Source organism: Nyctereutes procyonoides, unplaced genomic scaffold, assembly GCF_905146905.1.
Source record: "Nyctereutes procyonoides isolate TBG_1078 unplaced genomic scaffold, NYPRO_anot_genome, whole genome shotgun sequence".
NCBI classification, from domain to species: Eukaryota; Metazoa; Chordata; class Mammalia; order Carnivora; family Canidae; genus Nyctereutes; species Nyctereutes procyonoides.
In genome coordinates, this window is record NW_026575148.1 from 1,283,005 (window position 1) to 1,309,326 (window position 26,322).

Here is a 26,322-nt window from a genome sequence, read left to right on the forward strand (position 1 = left end):
AGCGAGGAATTAAGAAATAACCAGAAGGGCATAGAAATTCAAAACAAAAAAGTCCACAATGTCAATAAGGAGCAGAACCCTTAATGCTTCTACTCATAAAGAGCCTACTTCTTCTTATTTTACTGCTCTAACGAGCTTTTGTTTCTTCCACAGCTTTAGGAGATGAGAAGGGGCAAATTACTCAAATTTGGGGACTTCAAATCTCAAATATCTATGGCCTCTAGATTCAGGAAAATGGAAGAAATGAGAAATTTTAGCTGATAATCTGATTTGGGAATGTCAGAGAAAGCATTATAAAAAAAGTAGAAGAGGGGTGCCTGGGTGGCTCAGTGGGTTGGGTGGTCATCTCTTGATTTTGGCTCAGGTCCTGATCTCAGGATTATGGGATGGAGCCCCAAGTTGGGCTCAGTGCTGAGTGCGAGTCTGCTTGTCCCTCTCCCTCTCCTTTTGTCCCTTCTCCTCTCCGCTTGCTGACTCACGTGCATGCATGCACATACACATGCGCGCTCTCTCTCTCAAATAAATAAATAAATAAAATCTTAAAAAAAAAGTAGAAGATAAAAGCTTCATTGTTTGTGGAACATTCCAGTATAGTTCTGGCTAATCTAGCCTCACCTTGAATTAAGGGCTAATCTTATCAGGTGTTCCTTGCTTCCTTCTATTCTCTGTCACACGCCTACTCATTCCTCTCTCTCACACACAAGATCCTTTCTCTGTCTTTGTTCTGTTAAACACACACTATCCCATTTCCCAAAACCTTAGCGTGGGGCCTTTAGAGGTGAGCACATATGAAGAGTCAAGCCCGGGGTCAATGTGTGAAGTAAACATTTGGATACTTGACTGGTAAACGCACAGAGAGACACACACGCATACTCACATCATAGAGAAACTTCTGCTTCTCTGTAGCTCCCACAGTTCTTCATGGAGCTCTCAGATGTGCCCAATCTATACTTGACTTCTCAGTCTACCTGCTGTTTAGGTGGCTCCAATACCTGTCCTGCCAGCCCAATGGATCTGCTGGCCTCAGGGCATGCCGTTCCAATGCTGACTAATTCTGGAAAACTTGACAACGGAAAGTAACCATTAGCAACTCTGGATCTTGTGGCTGACTCACTGGAAATCTCCAGTGAAATACAGAGTGACAATGACCTTCGAAGCTCGGGGGAGTAGCAAAGATTGTCACCGAAACCATGGAATTTTCACAGCAGCATTGTCCTTTAGGCCACGGATTACAATGGAGACAGACTCCCTCATCCGAAGAATGACTCTCCTCTAAAAAAATGCCATATTGTGAATTTCTTTGCTTGTCTTGCTGGCTGTCATAAACCTCCACAGACAGAATTCTTCAGCATGGATGTGTGGTTCTGTGCTGCTGTGCCACCCAAATGAAGAGTATGCCTGGGGCTTTAATTTGTGTAGTGTTGCCTTGCTGACTCTGAATTTTGAACTACTATTGTTACCACCTTCCACTTAGTGATAATTTACTATTCTTATTCTATTCCACGCTTGTGTTTTAGATCAAATTCTTATGGTACAATTTAGGCGCTTTTATGCGCATTCCTGCTTGCTTAGATAAAATTACAACACATGGCTTAATTAGTAAGATGTGTACATTCGTGAGGGAAGGCACACTTCCCATCGATTGCTTTCCCCATTCCCGGCAAATTGCATCATGAAAATGTTTTGGAGAAGGACTGGTGTCATTCTCTGTGCAGTGTTTATTATTTAGTACTTCTGTGAACAGTTAATAATTCAATAATTCTAACAAATTCATTCATTTCAGTGAATCTACCATTCATTTTGGTGGCAAACGTCATCTCTGTAATCCAGGAACTTCCACTGGAGGATTATCACAAGTATGTGACTAGATGGCCACCTGGGGACAAATCTGAAACCCTTTGTGAACTAAACATTGTTCTCCGTATTTGTCAACTGTTTGAAATCCTCCTATTCATTGCTTGGGGGCTTGAGAGCTTGTAGTCAAAAATGGAAATGCCATTTCAGGATTAACATGCTAAATTGCTATAGTTAATGTTAATTGGAATCCTGGTCAGTGTGGTGAAGATAAGTCTGAGGAAATAGGATACAAGGTGTCTCCTGGAAGAGACAACAAAAGGTAGAGAGAGAGGTTCTGATAGTAATAGCTAGAAGCTCTAAATTTGTCTATTATTTATTTTAATTAAGTCCTAAAAAAAATCACTAAACACTAGTTATATAATTAATTTACTGAATCATGCTGGACCTATCTCTATTTTTTATAAGGGCTAAATATTTTCAGGGTACTTTATTTGAAGTTACATATTCATTAATTTTTTAAATTATAAAAATGTTATGGTTTCTCTCTTTATTTGATGCCATGAAAACAGGTGATTTCATCCCCAGTGACCTCTAATGTTCCTTTTAGCCCTAACTCCTTATGATTTCTTCTTTATATTTTCTTCCCTCAGGAAACTTCTCAGGATGTTTGGCTCTGTTCTTATTTTGGTAGTGGTGTGGGGGGTGCTGGCTTATATCTTTGAGGTTGTCAGTTTGGGCACAGTCTTGGTGGAGGGAGCTGATCCTACCAGATAACCATTTAGTAAAGTCTTTGGGGGGGCATAGGTTTAAGATTTCTTATATATTTGGCTCAGCATATGGCATTGTACATAGATTTTCTTGCCTTTTTCTTTATTGTATTTCTAAATTTTTAGAGATAACAGAAAGCACTGATGTCGTTAAGAGGGATTTATTATAGACTCACTTATGTTTCCTGTTGTATTTTTTAAAACCTGTGTCAGAAAATACACTGCTTAGAACTAGGCAGTCAGGAGATTTGTAATTTTAAAGAACCCTGTGAATATTCGTAGAGAGAGCGATTTATATATATTTATGTTAGAGTAACTCAGAATTTCTCTAATGCCCGTGCAACTTCCAATAAACATTTTAAGAAATGAAAAGTCACATTTAAGATGAAATTTTGAAAAAAATTTGAAGAATTTCCAGAAAAAAATGGATTGGCTTTATAAAACATTAATTTAATTGAAATGAAGTAAAGCATGTCATAAGTAGTAGCAAATTTATTATGCTTTTTTATTCATTTAAATAAAAAGGCTATAGTTTAATTAACTAACCCATTGAATTTGAGGTACTTCACAAATAGAAATTATGAAAGTTGCAACTCTTAAGAATTTAATAATCGGAGTAGAATGGACAAGAAAAAAAGTGTTATTAAATGGATATATGTTCTGTAAAATTACTAGTAAGCCTGGTGAATTCTGATCAATAAAATCTTCGTAATGATTTTTTTAACAGTGAGCATTTAAACTATAAAATTGGCGGAGTCTATGTGACTTCTTAAATACTATGCACTGTCAAAGATATAAGAAATTGTGGATATTTCGTTTTTTAAATAATAAGCGTGTTCTGAAGGAGTGCACAGATTCAGCTCTGATATTTTGCAGAATTAATAGTTATGTACGAAAAAGTCACAAGGAATGTCTATTGAAGCAAATATTTAACTCTTAACTGAAATTAAAAATATTTAGTCCATTTTTTTTCCTTTGGGGTCTACTGCTTTAACTTTATGGCGAAAGCCAATAAGAAAATACGATTTTATACAAAAACATTAACTTTCAACAAAATTCCTTCAGACCATGTCAGGTGCATAAAGTGAAGTAAAGCTTCATGCTTTCCAGTCATATGTCAGTAGTGTAGGTTCCCTAGAAGGAAGACAGAGAACAAGTTTTCAAAGAAGTGAGCTTTTGCCTGCAGTGGCTTAGATGACTCACTCTGTCACAGGGGATAATTTCACTGCGACCATTGAGATTTTTGTTATTTTCTTTCTGGGAGAAGGAATAGATGGGTTTATTTTAAGTACTAGGCAAAGGGATTGTTAGTGGGACTTCTGCACAAAACGACCCAAGATGGAAGCTGGACAGGATCATTCATATTCTTAAGATATGTTACTTCAAAAAATGAGTATAATTACCCTTGAAATGTTACTTTTGAGTGTTTTTTTTTTTTTTAAACTTTTTCTTTTTTTTTCTTTAGAGGGTGAAGGAAACACTTAAAATAATGACTGGGGTTGGTGGTATTTTTAGGCCAGAATTGTCTGGAAGTCTTTTTTTTTTTTTTTTTTTTTTTTCATCTTCACATAAACAAATGACCGTATGTAAAATAACCATTATATACTCTCAGTATTTTAAAACTGACTTTCATGTTTGGACTGCTCCTGGGATTACCTGCAGATATCAGTTCTGCTGTCCATGGAGGGCATAGAAAACTAAGCTTCATCATGTACCCCGCCTTCCCGTCAATAAGCTCACCTCAGGCTAATGAATGCAGAGGGACAGGTCTGTTCTGTGCCAAAGTTGTATGTAAACTTCTTAGGATCATTTGGGGCCCCGCTGGCACCTCTCAGAGCATTCCTGTGTTTACAGCCCCCAGAATATCTAGGGCAGTGCTTGTTTCCCTAGCTCTGACCTGTTGCTAAGAGTCAAGCCGCTGTGTAAAAAGAAGCACCTCATTTTCACAGAGGCTGCTCTGCAGAGCAAATGGCCATGAGTTCTCTTTTCCTATGACCACAGGGCTACTTGGGTTTGCTCTCTAGAAAAACGCATTGGTATATTTGCAGCCGGTGGGGGCACTACTTTATTGCCCATTGTGGAATGCATACTAAATAAAAACCAATACGTATTGTCATAAGCAATCTTACATGCTGTCCAGGTTACTTAGATGTTCAAACACGCAGAACCAGCCATCAGTATAAGAAACTCAGCTCTAAGCTGTTAGTGTATTACATAGTCTGTGACTTTTCAACTCAGGGAATGATACTCATTTCTCTATCTGTCCCATTCAGAACAACTTCTCCTTTATTGCATTTAGAACAGTGTAACTGAAAGGCAATAAGGAAAGGCAATATCATAGAGTGGTTCACATTACGCTGAATTTTATTGTAGTCTGACATTGTGAGTGAACCTTTGGAATCCTTGAATGCAGCATAAAGGCAAAACCTGCTTCTAATGGACTGAAGAAAAATACTCTGACATAGTGATGAGTGGGGTGACTTCTAGAAATCATGACTTGAAAACATTTTCTGAACGAGTGCTATTTTTGTTGTCCGAATTCACAGAATGATATTAAAACAGCTTGCCATTGGCCAGAAGTACCAGAGTTTTTTTTAAAGATTTTATTTATTCATGAGAGATAGAGAGAGAGATAGATAGATAGAGAGAGAGAGAGAGAGAGAGAGACACACACGCAGGCTCCATGGAGGGAGCCCGATGCGGGACTCGATCCCGGGACTCCAGGATCATGCCGTGGGCCAAAGGCCGGCGCTAAACCACTGAGCCACCCAGGAATCCCCCAGATTTTTTGTCCCTAAAGGCAGGGCTTCATTTTTAAAGACATAAAGTGATCTACAACACCTCCAAACTCCAGCTTAAAAACCTGTATCTTCCATTCTCCTCTGATTCTTCTCCTAAATGATTATGTCAAAAGTATTAGGATTTAGGTGCTGTGAGAGTTTCCTCTTTAATCTGTTTATTTTCTTATTATAAAATGGACACATCAGTGGTATTTATAATTATGAAATTTATATTTTTTTTTCACAGAAAGCAACAAGTTATTATCTCCATTGTTCTCTACTGTTAAAAATATGTGGCATTGTATATTCTTTAGGCTTGACTTGTTTACAGAGCTAGTATAGATGTATTTTTCAACTACTATGGGAATTTTCATGGGAATAGTAAAGAGCTCATCAACACGGGGCCCTTTCTCTAGAATTTTATGGTTCAAATTAAAAATGAACAGTTAATTAATATGTCGAATAAGTTACACTGAGAGGCCCAAATTTTTACAGGATGTCAGGAAAAGAATCTCCCCTTTTGTTAATATAAACACAAACTATTTTTTCCCTCTTTCCTCCCTCTCTACCACTGCCATGTCTCTGTCCTTCACTTTTCCCCAGTTAACCTCTTCTGTTGTTGTACCTGGCACATAGTAGGTGCAGAGTAAATATTTGTGTGTGTGAATGAATGAATGAAGGAGGTTCAGGATACAAGAGCTTCTTGGTTCACTTGAGTCATCTGGCTCTTAACAGTGCTTGGTGTATAAACTGGACGTGTTGTTGACAACTTTCTTTGCTCTTTGTGTGCATAAGCTAAGAATAAACAGCAGTGAAGGGAAGGGAGTGCTTCATTCATTGGAGGATTACACCATCATAAACTCACCAAAGTGTACCACACAGAGCCAGTGATCACAGAAGACAGGCAACCCAGGCCCCTCATTAAATATAGAAGCCTGTCTTCACTGTTTTTATCCAAACAGACTCTCTGTATTTTGGAAATTTCCACCACACTTCCTTTTGAGTTACTTCTTTTCTCAAGATACCAAGACTGAAGCTTTACAGAAGTAGACATGGTCAGGAAAGCTGGAAAATCAATGGCTATACATTCCCTTGTCCCCAGCAGAGACTGTAGTGTTAATGTTTTTTGGTTTTTATGTCCCAAACAAATTTCTCTATTCTGGTTGAGATTTTTTGGGTCTATCTTCTATGATAGAAGAGAAGTGGTCTCTCCTAAGTGAAAGCACCTTATATAAGAGAGTGCTCTTAAGCTTGCAGTCAAGAGAATAGCAGTCAGGAAACTCTGACATTCAAAGAGTTGAGTTGCAACAACTCAATGATTCCTCTTTCTCTAGAACAAATAAACTTGATAACATCTCAGGTCTGTATCTTTAACTGGACATCAACCATCTAAGGAAACTGAGGTAGAATTGATAAAGTTATTTGTGTTTTGCCAGAAATGTTTCATACTCAAAGGCTTATATTTTTTCTGGTCACTAGTGAATTTTGTGTGTGTGTGTGTGTGTGTGTGTGTGTGTATGTGTGAGTGACGGTGAGTGTTAAGTACTATCTTTATGTTCAGTTGTTTAAAGTATGCAATATTTAATCCTTCACGTAGCACTAAGTAATTTTGATATTTTGTAGTTATAAGTTAGTATTTAATACATTTTTATTAGATTAAAATATTTTTGAACACTGAAAATAGTTTTTAAATGTTTTGTGGTTTTAAATGTTACCAAAAATTTACTAAAACAAGGAAATACTTGAGAATAATGGCAAAGCCACAGCAAATGTGGAGAAATGTGCTCCTGCTGTCAAAGTAATAGTGTGATACCCTGATGGTGGGGATTCACCATCCACCCATGCCTGATTCATGTCCATTGGCCATTTGGCTTGTTTCAAAGGTGCTTATATTCTTTACTGTCCTCTAATGCTTTACACCAACCTAAGGTAGCTTAAATATGTTTGTATTCCTTGTCACCTAAAAAAGCCAAATATACTCATGTTATGAAGGTAAGATGCACTCATAGACTATGTGGAAATTGATTGTAAACTGTAAGCTAGTGTTCATATATGAGGTGGGATTGGAGAAACTCAGGATATTAATTCGCCTCAAATGTAGAGGCTTACTGAGGAAAAAACTCATTTCATGGTCAACTCGTGTCTCTGTTGTATTGGCATCCTCTGACTTTTTGAAGTAGTCTAGAGGTAGTCAGGACTTGTACATTCCAATAACTCCTTACCTGCCTGACTACTCATCTTTTGGCAGCTAAAGCTTTTGGCAGAAAATGCAGTCACAAAACTTCTGGGGAATTTATATAGTAGTAGGTTTTTATCCAGAGTCATATTGATTATTATTTAGCATAAATTATTAACAAATTTAGATTTCTTTTTCTATCTCAGAACAAATTGGAAGGAAGAAGGTGAAATAATATTAGACACAAGCATGTAGTAGAAATGTCTTATCTGAGGACCTGAAACTGATGGAGAAAGCAGCCGACTTTAAGGACAAACAGGGCACACAGATATGTAATACGATAGTGGAGATTCACAATGAGTACATGAGACAAAAACGTTAAATTTGTGTTCTAAAACATTTTTTGTGGAAGCAAGGGCATTTAGAAAGCATTTTGGAACTGTTTAATGAAAAAAAGGTAAAAATGAAAGCATTTACTGTGTTTATATACCCAACAAATATTTATTTGGAAAAGGCATGTCTGGGGCCATCTCATTCATGAGTGAGTACTGTGCTTTGAATTGAAGGCAGTCTCCATCTATTCTCTCAGAAGGTGACCTTCCTTGTTTCTCTTATAGTCTCTCTGGACTTAATTCCCAGAAGTTTTGACAGAAATCAGAAATATTCTTTGGTAGATTGTAATTCCTTAAGATGCTCATCAGAAGCACAAGAGTTGATACCTGAGATATCTGGGAAACTGTACAATTCTTCAGTTCTCCCTTTAATGCTAATATAGTCACTAGTATCCTGCTGTTGTAAACTCTGCATGTGAAGTCTGTGCAGGTAAAATTGGTAAAGCTGTTGGCACTACATCTAAAGAGCGAGTTTGGGGACTCTCTGGACATAACTGAAAGAAATCTGTTTTTTTTTTTTTATAGTATATTGAAAAAAATCCACCTATAAATAATGTTTTATGGTAAATGCTTCATTTTATTCCTTCCATGTAACAACTGCCCTCTGTAATGAAAGTGTTTGTTTAGTGCTTGAAGGCTATGAAGGGAAATAGAACTGGTCTAAGGAGGCCCCCAGCTTTCATGGTGCTGTTGTTCAACCACAAAGGCAAACTTACTCTGCTCTCCCCACTCTGACACACCAATCATTTGCACTTGGGGAGTGTACCATCAATACCAAGTTACTCCTGAAAACAAAATAACACCACCAGGGTGCGGAGCCGATAGACAACTAGGATGAGAGGGATGAGAGTGATGCACACACAGCTTGCCTCCTTTCCCTTTTTTTCAGATCTGGGCATGGATTGTCAGTTGCCAATTAGTTATAAAGAGGCTTGATTGAATCCGCTACATTTTCTGCTCTCAGATTAGGACTTTGTTTTCTTTCTTTTTTTTTTATTTTATTTATTTACGATAGGCACACAGTGAGAGAGAGAGAGAGAGAGAGAGAGAGAGAGAGAGAGAGAGTCAGAGACATAGGCAGAGGGAGAAGCAGGCTCCATGCACCGGGAGCCTGACGTGGGATTCGATCCCAGGTCTCCAGGATCACGCCCTGGGCCAAAGGCAGGCGCTAAACCGCTGCGCCACCCAGGGATCCCAGGACTTTGTTTTCTATGAAGGTCATTGTTGTAACAAAACTCAACTGAATTATATAGCAAAAATTTGGCTGATCCATGTAGAATATTGTAAGAAGCATCAACCCATGATCCTGAAAAATATTATGCCACCACATATTCAGTTCTGCAGTTTTTGTAATCTTAACAGGCTCTTCAGAGTTCCAAATCTCCAGTCTACTGACTGTACGGAAATTTGCCATCCAATAAATTGATGTTACTTTGTGTTATCCAGCTTGGCCTTGGAGACTGAAGGCCAAAAAGCATGTTGACTTTTTATAGTAAAAAAGTGCATCGGGAGGGCAACTACATACTAGGTTACCCTGCCAAGTTTGACCCCTGTCCTTAGGTTTTTATTGCCTTAACTGGCACCAAAGAAACTCCTTGAAAATAACACATTCCTTGTCCATTCAGTGGTTAATGATGCCTAAAAAAAATCATTTTGTGACTGTGACCTAAATTATGCCAGAAGCTGTAAAACCATGGTTTCTTTAAATTCAAATATGACCCCATGCTTTAAAACCACTACACTGACCCTATAGTACTGTTGCTGAGTGTGCGTGTCCTCACATAAACACACACACATGCACATTCACACACACTCACACACACAAAACACTTGGCATTAAATGACTCGATAAAAGAAATGGTATTTTTCAGACTTCCATGTTAAAGAAAAGGCTCATGAAAGAGATGTAAGTGAGCTTTAAGCCAAACATTTGTTTGGCTTTGCTGCAGCAGGCTGCAGGAATGTAAACTTTTTTTTTTTTCAATGACTTCAGCTCTTAATTTGAAAGCTAGGATTTTTAGGAGTGAGCAAGAGACTATATTTGGCCAAAAAATTCTGCTGGCTTTACTTAGCCACTCTGCACATTCAAAACAATACTTCTTTATCAAAAAAACAATAGTCTGTTTTATTCACAGCACATGTAGAAGTTGGAACATCGACTGAATTCCACTTTCTTCTCTCGCAGTGTGTCTGTAACCAGCTAATGAGCTGCAACAGAGCCTGGCCTTCATTTTCAGCAAATTAAGTTCATCCCTCATAGGAATTGTGGTCTGGCTGTGGCACCGCTCCTAGGTATGGGTGGGATTTGTTTCTTCTACCAGTTGTAGGTTAGCCACATGGGTACGTGCTGTCGTACCACACAACAGAATTTTCTCTATAATAACCAGTCTAAGTAGCCTTTTACCCCACAAAAGTAGATCCCATTTAATTTACTTTGTGTTTATAGCACTCCCTCTCAAACCGCATCGTTGGCACAGACCGATATTTATACAACTTTTTATTTTAAACTATTTATTTAGAGTTGAGACTTCAGTAGCACTCCCTGTCAGATTCATTGAGCATGCTTAAATTCAGGATACTGAAAATGTAAATTGGGAAGAGTGATGTGTGTTCATGGGATTCTTTTCTCCAGTGCATGGACACCTTCACAACTCTCGCTGAAGTAAGGGGAGGTTGCGTGTGTTCCTCAAATCTGTGATACAGATTGCTGGTGGGAACCTTTTTGTTGATGGGTGATTAGAAATAATTGCTCTTGCCTCGTCTGTCTCCATAGTTCTTTGGCAATATAGTTGATCAAATCAGTTATGTAAGATGCATCTAAAAATTTCTGTTTCAGAGCAGCAATGTCATGGGGGGGGGAATGATCTCTTTTCTGACACGATGCTATATTCCCTTACTCAGTTATTCTAATGGAAATGTACTTGTCACAGAAGAAAAGGGAAATCAAGTTCTTGACTTTTTATCTGATGTCTGCTTTGGGGGCCCTACCCAAGTTACATATTTCTTAAAAAAAGCTTTTAGTTTTCAAACTTTTTAAAGTGAGGGAAGGTATGTCAATTTCAAATTAATGCTTAACCACATAAAATAAAGTGACATATGGTCAATTTTTCTGTCCACGGTGGACATTTCATGCTACTAATGGTACTGAACCTTCATTTTCTATGAGGTACTGCATGTTGCTCTTTTTTTTTTTGCCTGAAAGATTATTTACTTATTTATGCATGAGAGACACAGAGAGAAAAAGAGGCAGAGACACAGGCAGAGGGAGAAGCAGGGTCCTTGCAGAACTCAATCCCGGATCCCCCCAGGATCATGCCACGAGCCAAAGGCAGACACCCAACTGCTGAGCTACCCAGGCGTCCCTACATGTTCTTAAGTCGTATATTATTTTGTAATCTAAAAATATGAGTAAAGTCTTGCTCACATCTTTGATCCTCTTTTACTTTCTTCATTTGGTGAGTACCTGTTTTCAATATCCAGCCGTATATTGTTTCTTCAGTGAAAAATGTCTCATCCTCTCAAATAGCATCATAGCTCCATTGCTGTGGGATCATCTTTGGAGATGTTAACCAGTGTTTTTGTCCTCCTAGTTTTTCCTGTAATCCCTGCCCTTCCTCTGCTCTGCATCCAGGAACCAAGGCTCCTTTAGGGGAAGGGACAAAAAGCAAAACAAGTGACAATAAAGGAGTTGACTTTTTCATTTTTGTAACTCAAAATTTAGGTCCCGGTTTAGAAAATAGAGTTGAAAGAAGGGGATAGTTTCTGTTTTTGTCGTCCTCAGCCCTGGGTTAGATAAGATTTCATGGGTCCAGAAAAGGGAAGTGAGTTGAAAAGGGAGGAGAGCTTAGGTGCTGGTGCCTAAGCCCAGAGAATGCCTGCAGTGCTAAGGAAGCAGAGAGGTACTAGAGAGGAGGGGACAATAGCTGTGAGAGAGAGGGACTGGTGAGGTCTTGCTCCAGGGATGAGGAGGATGGCCCAGGTCATCACAGAGGAGATGGGGGCTTTGCCAGCGAGTCTGGTGAGCAGGGGTGATGCAGTGAGAACCAAGTTCCTCACCTCCATCCTGCTCTCCAGATTTGCTGGCACTTTTAAAATCTCTTGGAACTTAGAGGCAACTCAGGGGAGAGGGAGCTAGAGGAGGCCCTATTTTTACTGCCGTGTGAATGGGGGCTTCAAATAAAATATAAATTGTTAAGGGAAAATAATGAAACAATAGAGTTCTTGCACATCTGCATTTGGTGGTTCCAGGTTTGTATGTGTCAAAGGAATTATGCCCTTCTTATCATACTTCTCTGTCAGGCACACAAGACACAATTGGTAGCAGAATGAATCAATGTTGTAGAGCCGGAGCTGCATGCCAACTGCTCCATATCTTTGATCTGGTTTCTCTGTTGGGTCAGGAAAAAAAAAAAAAAAGTCCTGCCTTATTTTTGCCTGCTGCATGCCAGCTTGTCCTGTTTACTCCTGTGGTTTCCCGAATTCCCAAACAATGCGGCATTGCCTGAAATTACACTTCAGTGTTTTCTGGAGCATTTCTGCTGCCCACCCTACTTGCAGTGACTCCACTTCAATTCCTCGTATGCCAGCTGCTGCGATAGCTCACTGTCACTAAACCTCTACATGCGTCCACCCCAGAGGAGTTAAGTGGGACCACATCAATGCTGGGGAACTGGCTGTCTTCCAGAGCTGCACTGTGGGTCATTCTGTCTCATGCTTTGGTGAGGTCTATTTTCTCCATGGCCTTTCAGTGGAGAGAGGGGCCTGGGATAGAGCAGAGCCCAGAAAATAGAAACAGAATGCCCAGCGTGGGTGGAAAACATCCCCTTTCCTTCTTGAGTAGAGAAGATCCATTCAGAGGATGTTCCACTTATACATTCCCTGCTAGTCTAATTTTTCCAGAATTTTGTTTGCTTGTTTCTGGCACCTGTAGACCAGATGGGATATCCACTGACATACTGAGTTGTGTAGGACAAGGGGAGTTGTTCTGTTTCCTCCTTCAGCCCTTGTAAAGTCATCCACCATTTCTCCCGTGCACTGCTTAAACCTCAGCATCCAAGTCTTGTAAGTCCTATTTGTATGATCTCAAGCACTTTTAAACTTTAACAGATTCAGTAGCGGTATCACAGTGATGCCTTTTACACATGTGTCTGAAATGTGTAAGTATAAACTGCCCCCCTACTTCTACTTCTTTCATATATCAATTCATATAGTTTTGGTTACAAGTAGCCAAAAACCTGATTCAAGCTGTCTTAACAAGAATGCAAGGGCCTCATAATTGAAAGGTGATGTCATGTAGGTGACTCCATTTTGTCAAGAAAACCTGATTCTTTTTTTTTTAATCTTTCCACTCTGCCTTCCAGAGCCTTCTTCATGGTCACAAGATGACTACTAGTAGCTGACAAAGCCAGGGCTACCCATTTTCCTGTTTATGTCTTGCAGAGGCTTGGGAGCCATGAAGAAACCTCCTTTTCCAGAAGCCGTCAGCAAATATATCCTTAAATCGTATCTCTCCAGTTTTCAAACGCATATGATACGCATGCAATATGTCTCTCTCCTCCTCCCTTATTTATCACCTCTAACATTTATCTGGTTAACATAGATAAAGGCAATGAGGACAATAGAACATATCAACACGGGCTGGATGAAACTGCAATGAAGAATATACTCTCAGTGACACAGGCTCCAGCTGCCTGCAATTAATCACTCTCACTTAATTAATCAATCAATTGAAGCTGATTGGGATTGTGAAAAGAATGTAGTGAAGCTGTGTTCAAGCTCCAGCATTGCTGTTTACTAGATGTGTGACCCAAGGCAATTTGTTTCATCTCCCCAAAACCCAGTTTTCAAATGACATGCTTGTAAAAGCATGCTGATAATGTCTATGTTCTTCAAATGCCAGGTATTATTATTATTATTATTATTATTATTATTATTATTGTTTTAAGTAAAACAGAAAGACTAGTCTTCATCTTAAGAGATCTGTATCGGAAGGTTTTGTAGTTTATCCGAGTCTTCATTCAAAAATAAGAGTTTATGCGCAATTTGAAGTGGGCGAGACACTGTGCTAGGTGCTAGGAATATAGTGTTTATAATTTAATAAGAATGTTAATTATATCTATAGAGAAAATAATGTAAAATGATGTAGAATTTTGATTGCCTCTTTTAGGTATCTAGAAAAGAAGAGAGGGCCTTGGAGAAAGGAATGACTAGCTTACAGCTGGGTGGTAGTTTGCAAATGAGAGAGACTCAAATAAGAGACAGGTATTTGGTTAGAAGGCACAGGGGACAAAGAGGATAAATGAGATCTGGATTAAAGGCCACGGCAGTGAGAAAGGAGACGAGTAAGTGTAAGAACTATTTCACGAGTAAGTGTATGAACTATTTGACAAAGAAGACTTGTCAAATTAGTGATTAGGATTTTTGAAATGATGGCCCTGGAAAATGGAATGTCATTGACGCTGAAGGTTTGGATATCACTGATCTCAGAAAAGGTATGAAGATGGGGTGGAGGAAGGGAATGCAGATAAGGGTACCAGACACTGTGCTAACCGATTTACAGAAAGCCCTTAACGTCATATAAATCAACTTAATTTTTTCCCCCAAATAACCATGCCTGTTATTAATATTCCTTTTTTTAAACAGATGATTGAGCTAAAAATGAGCAAGGTTTTTTGTTTTGTTCCTTTAAATTGGTAATTCTAATACATACACAGAAAAACCAACAAGGAAGCCGAAGTGGTTATTTGGTCAGTTAGATTAACAGTCATTCTGTGCGGACAATTCAGGTCAAAAAGACCACCCCACTTTCCTCAACACATACCATGCTGTGCTTGTGTATGTGTGTGAGAATGTGTGCTTGGAGAGGGAATTGTTTTTACTATAGAAACTTTTGTCTTTGTGTTGGTTCTTTAACATTCTCTTCGTTCACACATAGGTGTGCCTGGAAAATGTACTTCTGTTACTCTAACTATTCTGGTTCTCTTATAAATGTAAAGTAATTAAGGTCCACTCCAGTAATTAAAATCAGCCCTTTAGGTAATGCTGCTGCTTTAAGAAACCATGCTTTGTCTCCCAAATTTCTCAACCTTCTGTCCCTTCCCAGGTGCTCCTTCTAGTTGGAAATGGATGTGTGGTGGAAGGGTAAGACTCTAACAGTCTTGGGGCACCTGGAAGGTGCTGTTAGTCAAGCATCTGACTCTTGTTTTGGCTCAGGTCCTGATGTCAGGATTGTAGATTGAGTTCCACCTGGGGCTTCACGCTTAGCACGGAGTCTGCATGGGATTCTCTCCCTCTCCCTTTGCCTCTCCCCATTGCGTGCACACATGCCTTCTCTCTCTCTTTCTCTCAAATAAATAAATTGATCTTTAAAAAGAAAAGACTTTCACAGTCTAGGAGTGATGGGAAAAAGCTAGCATTTGTGCATGTGGAATCCTCTTGTTCTGGTTTTCAGGGCCATGTCCCTCGTCTACTGTTGTGCTGGCATACAGCTGATGTGGGTACCTTTTATCTCAGCTTGGTCAATTTGCTCTTACCTTGGTTTTCTCTTTTCTATTCCCATACGGCTCCCTGGCGAAAAGGACCAATTGACCCTCTACCATAGAGGCATCTTGCTTGCTAGCTCTTAACTCAGCTGCCTTGTTCATTTCCTCTGGGCTTAGGGTGGGGTGCTATGGGAATGCCTGGTTTCTATCCAGGCCACAGTGAAACAAAGCAGAGTCTAGGAAAGCCATTCCTCAAAGCTAGTAGATGAAATCTTTGGAAGTTGCAATGTGGGACAACCCCAGGGTGTGGGGGAGGTTGCATTCTAGCTGGTAGGGAATTTGAAGTTGTTCTTCCCTTGGGCTTCCTGTTCCTTACCACTAAGAAGAGTGAAAGCCAGAAAGGGAAATTGGGAGGCAGTTTTAGATGACTTTCCACAGTCTATCATCCTTAGTGCCCAGAAACAGAAAAGGTAGGCTTCCTCTTTGTCCTAAGCCTTTCTGCCAGAAAGCAGCCAGCTGCACGGCCTGGAGAGTTCATAGGTGGGAGGTACCCCTCTTCATAATGAAAATTCTAGATTGAGTCCTCCAGGTTGGAGGAAATGTTTAGTGAAATGAAATGTTTAGTAGGAACTAAAAGAACTAGCAAATCAGTGCACTCTCCACAAAGGCTTGCTTCCAAACTAAGTGCTTATCCTTTCCTGGTCTAGGGCAGTAAGTTTTCTGGCTCTGCCTTGAAGATGAGAAACTACAAAGACATGTGATTTAGGGAATGTCATGAAATGCATTAGTTTAATATTTACAAAATATCATCCCTAGTAAGTTACATTGACACAGTCAAAAGTCCAGAAATCTGTGCTGCTGAATATGCAGTGTATACTGTGTATTTTCTGGTAAAATTAACATAAGAATCACTTTCTAATACATTTTGTCTAGCAAGTGGGAAAGGTGGAAAGCTGGTTTTATTGTGAGCTAAAAGTGGGTAAAAACTAGTAGATTATATTTAGAATACAGCCAGAAAGGAAAGAAAGAAAGCAAGAAAGAAAGAAAGAAAGAATTACAAGCATTGTGACAAAAAAACACAGGCAAACACGTCTTTTATCAGTAAATGACCTATTAACAATAAGGTGACTTTTACAGTGTAATGTTCTTAGGCTGTTTTTAAACTGGCATTTTTAGAGATTGTTTTCTAAGTGTTTTGTCAGGGAAAAAAAAAAAGCTTTAGTAAATTTTATTTTATGAATGCTACAGTTTAGAGTTCTGTTTTATGTGATACCAAAATAAACTCACTTCTTTTATAATTTTCCCCCATTAGATTTCACTATTTGTAGCAGGCTTTGTCAAATAGAGGTAAAAATTAAATTATGGTAACATGAAAAGTGTACCTAGAAAACTGTGTGAATTCTTTAATAAATCTCTACTTTTGCTTTACTCGAAGGAATATTTCCCTCATGGTGCAAACTTATAATTAGAAATATTGAATTAGATATTTGTAAAAGAATAGTGGAAATTACCCATTATTGCACTGCATTATATCTCTTAGTTTTGGTATTCTATGCTAATTATGAGCCAAAATCTCCCCCAAATTCCAGACTCATCATAAAAGAAACATATAATGGACCACATTTCCTAAAATAATCTCTGGAATTATGGACACATGTATTCGTGTTAATGTGAAGTTTGCATTTTAATTTAGATGATGACGCTGTGGATTGCCTTTCTGAGTAACTTCACTGAAGGACAGTTTGTAAGATAAAAGGCAATTATAACCTGAACCCTTCTTCTCTTGTTTCCTTTATGCTCTGAGCGGCTTAAGTCCAGAACCTTTTTCTCTATTACACTTGTTTAATGTTTTGAAGTTTTTCATCCAAATATACATAAATAAAATTACATATAATGGATGGAAGAACTATGGCAATACTTCTTATTCCCTTCTCTTCAATAAATATGTGTATATCTATTACTCGTGTAAGAATGTGGATTTGTAACTTGTAGTCTTGTTTTTTGAGACACTTTTTTTTCCACATGAACTTAGAAGTATAGATGCAATGTAATATTCTTACTCATTTAATACTATGATAGGCTTTTGTTGTTTTTGGTGACTTAATCTTAAAAATAAAAATTAAAAGATGATTTAAAAAAATTTCTTCCTCTGCATGTAGTAACTTATGTAACACCTCTGGAATTGCAGTTTGCCTTGAAAAATTTGACACATATTTTAATAGTGATCAGAGAAAGAAGCATATTTACATATATGATGCTTGTAATAACTTTAATTTTGGGACTATAATTTGTCATTTCTGGAAAATTTTATTTTTTATTTCTGAAAAATGAGATCCTGTTACCTGTGCACACATAGTTATTATTGCCTCTAATGGAAGATGTGTCTTAAACTTGAGCTTTCTAGCAACCATGCCGGGGAACTGATGATATTCTTAAACTTCCCCCACTCAAATCCACCCTGTGAGTTGGTATACAATTTATTATCTAAAACTACAGTTATGTATCACCATCAAAACCTTTTTCTTAAATATATGAAGAATATACTTTCACATAGTTATGCTTTCACTTTGTAAAGTTTTATCTTAAAAGCAGCACTAATGAAAATGTAAAAATGAAGATCTTTTTTTTTCTTCAGTTTTATTGAGAAATAATTGACAGACGTCACTGTCTAAGTTTAAAGCATACAGAATGATGGTTTGATTTACATATATTGTGAAATGATTGCCACGGTAGGTTCAGCTAACATCTGTCAACTCATATAGATACAATAAAAAGAAAAGAAAGAAAAAAGAAAAAAATTTTCCTCATCTGATAACATGAAGGATTTATTCTCTTAAAAACTTTCCTGTATATCATCAAGCAGTATTAGCCACAGTCACCGTGTTGTACGTTACATCCTTAGTACTTATTTATCTTATCATTGTAAGTTTATACCTTTTGACTACCTTCCTCCAGTTCCCCTTCTCCCCACCTTCCAATTCTGGTAAATACAAATCTTATCTCTTTTTAATGAGTTTGGTAGTTTTTATTTTTGTTTTTTAGATTCCATCTACAATATTTGTTTTTCTCTGAGTTATTTCCTTTACGATAATGCCTTCATTTCATCCATGTTGTTGCAGACGGTAGGATTTCCTCACTTTTATGGCTGAATAATATTCCATTATATATATATATATATAGTGTGTATGTATATATATATATTCTATTACATATTGGTATTTAGGTCTATGTCTATCTATAGATCTATATCACAGTTTTTCTATCCACTCTTTTCTTGGCTATTGTAAATAATGGTGCTCTGAACATAGAGGTGCAGGAATTTTTTCAAGTTAGTGTTTTCATTTCCTTTGGATCTATTTCCAGAAGTGAAATCACTAGATTATATGATAGTTCTGTAATCAATTTTTTGAAGACCCTCTATGCTCTTTTCCATAGTAGCTGTACCCCTTTACGATCCTCCAGTGGGCACAAAGGTCCTCATTTCTCCAAATCCTCGCCAGTATTTCTTCACTCTTGTCTTTTTGATGATGGCCATTTTAACAGGTGTGAGGTGATACCTCATTGTGGTTTTAATTTGCATTTCCCTAATGACTAGTTACATCGAACATCTTTTCATGTGCCTGTTGGCCTGTCATGTATCTTCTTTGGAAGAATGTCTATTCAGGTCCATTGCCCATTTTTTAGTTGGGCTATTTGGTTCTTTTGTTACTGAGTTGTATGGGTTCTTTGTATGTTGGATATTAACTCATTATATATGTGATTTGCAAACAATTTTTCCCATTGCACAAGTTGTCTAAAATCTCCTTTTTTTTAAAAAAAGGCATATCATCCTTTGTGTGGCCTAAGAGGGAATTAGTTAACATGATTTTTAATTTGTCTCCAGGCCCATGGAAAGAAACTAGCTTTCTAGAATGTACATGGTTGAGGATTGTACAGAAATAAATATCTCCCCCTTGGAATTTAAATTGTATCTAGTAGTACTATTTTTATACCTCTTACTAGGAAATGAAATACCTCTAAATTTAGTGCTTTGGAATTTTATTTCCACTAAAAATTTCTTCAGATATGTGAGCACCATAGTAACAGCTTTGCAAGCTGATTCTTCATTACAGTTCCCCGATAAGAGCTTCACTCAAGACAGTTCCTTTGGGATGGCTGAGACTAAAAATCAATTCTGATAACATTAGAACAAATTTAAAGATGGGGAAAAAAAACAATCAGAGAAAGCATGCATGCTGTGGATAAACAGAGCTTCCCTTAAAAATTTTTTTTGATCAAGAGCTAAAATGTGTTTTTCTTTAAAACTTTTCATTCCTTATATTATTTTATATCTAGGTAGGACTTTTTACCCCCTAGGAAAAAATAACTCTTTTACCAGAGATAGGAAAAATTCAGCTGACTTTATTTACGGCATAGGTACAGGTCTTTTGCATGCTTTACAATGACAATGTTTTTACAAAACCTACCAGTAGTAATAGAGGATGTGTAAGGTGAGTGCAATGAGTCTATTTTAATAAAAAGTTAATAATTCATTATTTTCAAGAAAATCATTGCATTTTAAAAAACGTGTAGTACACTAGACTGAGCTCTGATCATCTTAGAAAGAAGTCTGTCAAAATAAATCAGGTTGATAACTGATTAGCAGAACGTGTAGTCTGTCATTTTTAAATATGTGACCAATTTCTTCACATAAATCTTACCTTTAAAATCTTCAAGGGGAAAATTTATTTTGGGCACATTGGCCATGAATATCAGTTGACATTTATACAGTGCACAGAATTTATACTGTGGGTTAGGATGTCGGCCATAATTTTAGGCTGATAGTTTGTAAAGGGAAGATTCCATTTTGTACTGTTTATAAAATGTTACTGTGCAATTCCATGCTCCAAGACTAACAAAGTCTATCCAAGTATAGTCAAGCGCTGCAGTTTAACTTATTGCATTCATTAAACTAGGCTTAGATTGTCCTAATTATATGTTATCAACAATTAAGAAATGGATCACATGCCACAGACTGGCTAAAACATTCTGTATTCTTGGCTGGATGCCAGTGGAGGTGCCAAGTTCCATTTACCTTGTCATCAGCTGTATCTCTGCTTTTGCAGTACAAGCAGCAGCTGTGCTAGACAAAATAATCTAAATTCTCACATGTACTTTTCCTTTAGGAAATAGCTCACACTGAATTGCATTTCTGGTGTGACTAGTGCTACACCTGAGTAAGTTTGTGCTGAAAACGTATTTTATGCAAATATAATTTTTAACCGATATAATCTTTCGTGACTTTCAAGTGCATTTGTCCTATCAAAATAATGGTCTTACTTTTCATGCTGAAATTATTACCAAATGGATTCTGTGGGCAGCAAAGTACTCTTTGCTCATTCGGCAATGATTTTCCTATACCTCAAATTACATAATTTTATAGGTGCTCTGTTTCAAAGGAAAACAATCTTTATTGATCCAGGCAGTCAGAGTTAATCATGGATCTCTGATCTCAGAACTCCTGGCAAAATCCTTTTATTCAGAACACCCGTGTGCCAGACGCTCAACACTTTACAAATCCTTGTGGGATGATGGGTTTTTCAAACAGTCTGATTGTTCAATCTAGTGTGGCTTCTGAAAGTGGAGATTCAGCAAGGCTTTCCCCTGAGCAGAGGCAGGCCCAGCCAATTTTATGAAGAGCTAAATTTGACCCAGCCTTTACTTCAAGTTGTCATCCTTGTTCTTGGTAATGTAAAAATGGGTTTCAGAAGTTGTTCTTTCCATGTGTTTGATAGAAGACCCTGGAGCAGGTGTGCATCGATCACAGCAGAAGTAGAGGGCAGTGGTGCCAGGATGCCATGCGAGGTAAATAAACCCTAACAGCCTGAGGTCATTGCTTTTTGAACAGATTCCATAAAAGACAGTCAAGAAAGCTAGTTCTCAGTAGAAGAAACAACTTTAAAGTTCACCACAGAGCTTACATAGGAGTTGACGTATACTTTCAGATTCCCAAGTAAATTGGTTATTAGAAGCTTTACTTCGGGGGCACCTGGGTGGCTTAGCCGGTTAAGCATCCGACTCTTGGTTTCAGCTCAGGTCATGATCTCAGAGTCTTGAGATCAAGCCCTGCAGCAGGCTTTGTGCTCAGGGGGCCTGCTTCTCTCCCTTTCTCTCTGCCCTTCTCCCCCACCCCACCCCCCGCCCTTGATAATGTGTGCACGTGCATTTTCTCTCTCTCAAATAAATAAATCAACCTTTTTTAAAAAAAAAAAAAGTTTTACTTCATCCTATATGAATCAAGGTGGAAGAGTCATGCTAAGTCCTTAAAAAGAGAAGATACCAGTTTCAAAAGACCCAGGCAAGGTCTTTAATTTACATACAACTTGTCCTGTGCCATTTTGTAATGGCATCTGCTGAGATCTTTTCCTAACGGGCGATTTAACTTTTCAAATTTTACTTTACACTAGGAAATCCTTTACAAGTCACAGAAATATGCCAAGAGATTCTTTTGCCAAAACCACTTCCCAGAATAATAATTTCCTTTGATTTCACAAAAGATTTCCCTCTTTTTTCCTTTAGTAGATAATCTATTTAGGGATTCAGGTGAGAGCTCTCAGGAGAGAATCTGTTCTGTTTGATCCGTGTAATATACTAGTTCTCTCTGCTCAAAAACCAACCAAATAGTCTTATGTATCTGCATCTTGTATCTCTCCTCTTTCTGCTTTTGGTTTAATACCGTGTACCAGGCCGTAACATAAGAAATGCAAGTCTAAATAATCAGTTTTTTTTCTGGCCATTGGATAACACAGTCTTGGTGAGATAATATATTGGTAGTGGGTTTGCCTGTTTTGTTCACAATGGCCTCCCTGGCACCCAGAGCAGTGTCTGCTCCAGTAGGTTTTTTAGTAACAAATATTTGCTGATTGAAGCTTTCATTGGGCTCTTTTCTTTATATATAACCCATCATCTAGAAGCATTTGCTTTACTTATGATTTTTTTCACTCTTTAGGGAGTTCCTCTAAAGATAATCAGCCTTTTTTGAGTGGTTAAAATTCCCTTTCCTCTTCAGACTTACTTTCCTCCTGGTCCTTTGTTAGAAACAACTTTTTTCCCCCTCATGTACTTCTTTATTGTCTATTGCTTTTCTTACATCTTTTCTCTTTTGAAATGGACTCTCTTGCTTTCATTTGTCAGATTTTCCCCCCCTTTCATTCTCTTTCATGTTACCATTTTGGCTGGGCTAAGTTACTGGGACAGCTGCTCTCTGTGACCTCCTCCACTCTTTGCTGACCACATCACCAACTGGCAGGGTGTGGCCCCTTAAGGTCTTCCAGGAGTCTTGCTTCTAAATGGAAATAATGAAGTAACATTTTTAAGTTATAATTTATGATCTCCATGAGAGAATTCCAGTAATCTTAAGCATTTAAAGCACATGTACTATATATATTACTTAAATGATTAGGGAAATTCTGAATCTTTTTTTTTTTTTAAAGATTTTATGTATCTATTTGACAGAGAGAGAGAGTACGAGAGCCCACAGCAGGCAGAGGGAGAGGGAGAAGCAGGCTCCCAGCTGAGCGAGGAGCTCAAGGTGGGGCTCCATCCCGGGACTCTGGGATCATGACCTGAGCTGAAGGCAGACACTTAACCACCTGAGCCACCCAGGAGCCCCTAAAATTCTGAATCTTAAAATCAGTCTATTTCACATGGAAGCTGCATGTGAATACATGATTCAGATAATGGTCACTGGTTAATAACAGTATCAGAAAGAAGTACTTCCACTTGGAAGTGAATGTTCCTTCCAGGAAGCTGTTCTTAATAGAAGACTGTCTTGTCTTTTGTTTAAAAACTCAACAGAATTTTTATTATATTCCTGACTATAGTGGGGAAAAAATTTTTTTTTGTTAATTTGTATCATTAAGAGGATTTATGTTTTTCCCTATCCTAGGAATTAGGGGTTAGTTTAGTTTTGTCAAAATATGTGGGACTAGAACCAGAGTACAGTTGATCAGCACTGAGAAACGTTTCTCTTTGTTTTGATTTGAGAGCCCAGTGGGTCATTTTTGCCACTTCCATTCTTCTCCATTTCATCACAACCTTCTCTTCAACTGCTGTGCAGTAAAAACATGTGTGAATAGTTTCTGGTACTTCCATGGGGGGAAGCCTGACTGCTTAGGGGAATGCACAGGACAAAGGGAGGTCCTTTACACTCTGCAGCCTGCAGGACAAATCACTGAAATCCTCTTAGATTTTAGAGGGGAATATCTTGAGCTATTCTGAAATCTCAAAAGGACTAACAAAGTTCATTCCATTTGTCATTGAAATGTGACAGTGATATAGAACAAAACCTTTCCGCAGTGGGGGCTGGCTGCACCGAATTCCTTTTGCAACAAGGAAATTAGGTCAGAAGAAATTTAGGTCAACACCTTACAGAAATGCCCCTATGCCTGAGAGGAGCCAGGAGAACTTAAAATGTTACAAACAGAAAGGTTATTGTTTTTATATTTAATTTGAAAAATGGTACCTTCCAAATCTTAGTGTGATATAAACTCAGTTATGATTCAGCAAAGAAAATTACCTCTTGCATCACTAGCGCTGCTCTTGATAAATCAAGGGGCAATCCCGAGGCACTTCTAACCAAACCCAGCCCAGTTGACCCAGTTTAATCATGCAATTCAAGAAATATTTATCAAGTGTTCATTATGGTCAATGAACCTATTAGATAATTTAAAGGTTATAAAGATTAATAAGCACCCTCCTCCCACCAGCTCCATCTTTGCCATTAAGAACCTTATAAGCTAAAGAGGAGTAGAAGGTTAGGGGTACATGGAAGTGCAATATAACCTATAATTCATTGATTCACTCATCATATGGTAAATGAGCTCCTCTGTGCCAAAACCTATGAAAAGTGACATACAAGAATTAAAGCAAATTGATTCTGGATGACTAGGAGAAAGAGATTGGGTCATTTTGAGGTGGGCAGGAAGGAATAATTTCTTGAGAAAAGGGCAGTTTAAGTGAACTTTAAGTGCGTATAATTTCAGCAGATGGTGATCTGCAAGAGTGGCCTGAGTGGAAGCAGCTCACTGGATACCGGGGGTGGTGGCTGAGGAGTTTAGGAACAGAGAACAGTATGTGCAAAGAAAAATATGTAGAAAAGGATGTGTTGTATCTGAGAGACAAAACTAATGATCCATTTTGACAATGCTGAGCACAGAAAACAGGAAGTAATTAGGTAAATCAGAATCCTATTTAGATGTAGCTTGAATGCCAGCCTGGGGAGTGATATTCATAGGGCGAACCATTCAATGCCCCCTGGATTCTGGTGACTTTGATGGCTTTTTTGACGAATTAGATGGCTGTTTGAATCAAGTCTAGCAATGTTAAACCATAAATCTTGACCCATCTACATGTTCTACATGTCTCTATATAAGGTTACTCGATCAACATTTTTTACTATAAATGTGGAACATATATTTTCAAAAAGAAACAAGTGGAACTTTACTAAATCTACTTTTAAAAAGTATCTTAACTGAAGCCCAATTCGGTATTTGGCCAGTTTAAACAAACAAACAAAAAGAATGAGAAATAATAAAAAATGAGCATATTTTTTATTTTCATTGGTTATGTGACCACCTTCTCACTACATTCATCAGTTAGCAAAGTCCGCTTTCAGCAGTGGAAACTTCATTATCACATCTAATTCTGGTTTGGTAGCACATTAAACTTTCAAACAGTTAATGACTCTGGTTTTCTTTCTGTTCAGCTTTACCTTTCATAAAAGTACCGGCAAAAGGAAAGAAATGACAGTAAGACTGAATTATGAACTTTAAAAAGTTGAGAACAAGTAACTACTTGTACTGTGAAAGCCCTTCTCTCTGCTCTTGATTAACTGTCTGCAATAGGTCAGTGGTGAGCACTGTGTGCCGTGGCGATGATTGTTGTAGCAGACAGGCAGGTGGGGGACCCAAAGGGAGGAGTTTCTTTTAGGCTTCTCTTTAATATGGGGATTATCCAAACTCTGCTTTAATAAAATGGCTTATTTCCTAGACTTGCTTCCAATATCATCTGTAGATCATAAAATTAGCTTTATGTGTTTGTACTGGGGCAGGGGGAGCGAGAGGGAGATATTGTATGTACGTGTGTATGTGAATATGTGTGTGTTTATAAATATACGTATGTTTCACTCATATATGAGATGTATCTATATGCAGTTTCCTCTATAATACACACACATAGATACACACACACACACGCATGATTTAGATATTGATCTTCTATTGTTTTCTCCATTGAGACAAGTACTAATATCCCTCTGTTTTAGATGAATTTGAGGTCAAAGCAGTTAACTAAATTATAAGTTAGGTAATTTGCTCAAAGTCAAAAAGCTAGAAAGTAGTGGAATTCCATCCTGGGCCTGAATGAACCTCATAGTCTAGAGCATACACTTACTGTTCTCTTTTTCTTTTCTTTCCTTGTTCCTTGCCTTCCTCTCATTCTTCCTTTTCTGGTCTTTTACTGAGGAATCAAATGAATTCACAAAGGAAACATAATAAAGTAAGTAAAAATGACTTGAATCCATTAAAAAAGGATATCACATAGCCAAAGGGAAAACCAGGATGAGAAAGAAAACACAATGAGACTAGATGCGAATTTATGACAATGATGACTGATTTCCTAGCCACCAAGCTAAAGAAAGAACCCAGAACAGCCATTCATCTCACAAACCAGTTACTCAAAAGTAACGAAAACACCGTCACCGTTTATACAGCTTGTTTTTTATGATGGTCTTTGGTTATAGTATTTGGTACAAGCCTCTGATGATCTGGCTTAATTTCTCACTTTATCTTTATAATCTCATGTATAGGTTCATGCATGGTGCCTACATAGACATCTTGGCACAGAGAAACAAAATATTGAGGAATAGGTCCATACCTCAGACTTAATGTT

General features: G+C 37.9%; 1 long non-coding RNA gene across 4 annotated transcripts in view; it reads left to right on the plus strand.

The window, feature by feature from the left end:
• The window catches only part of LOC129501659 (uncharacterized), a 143,688-nt gene that overhangs the window by 40,820 nt on the left and 76,546 nt on the right, over positions 1-26,322 (plus strand). The window lies entirely within an intron of this gene.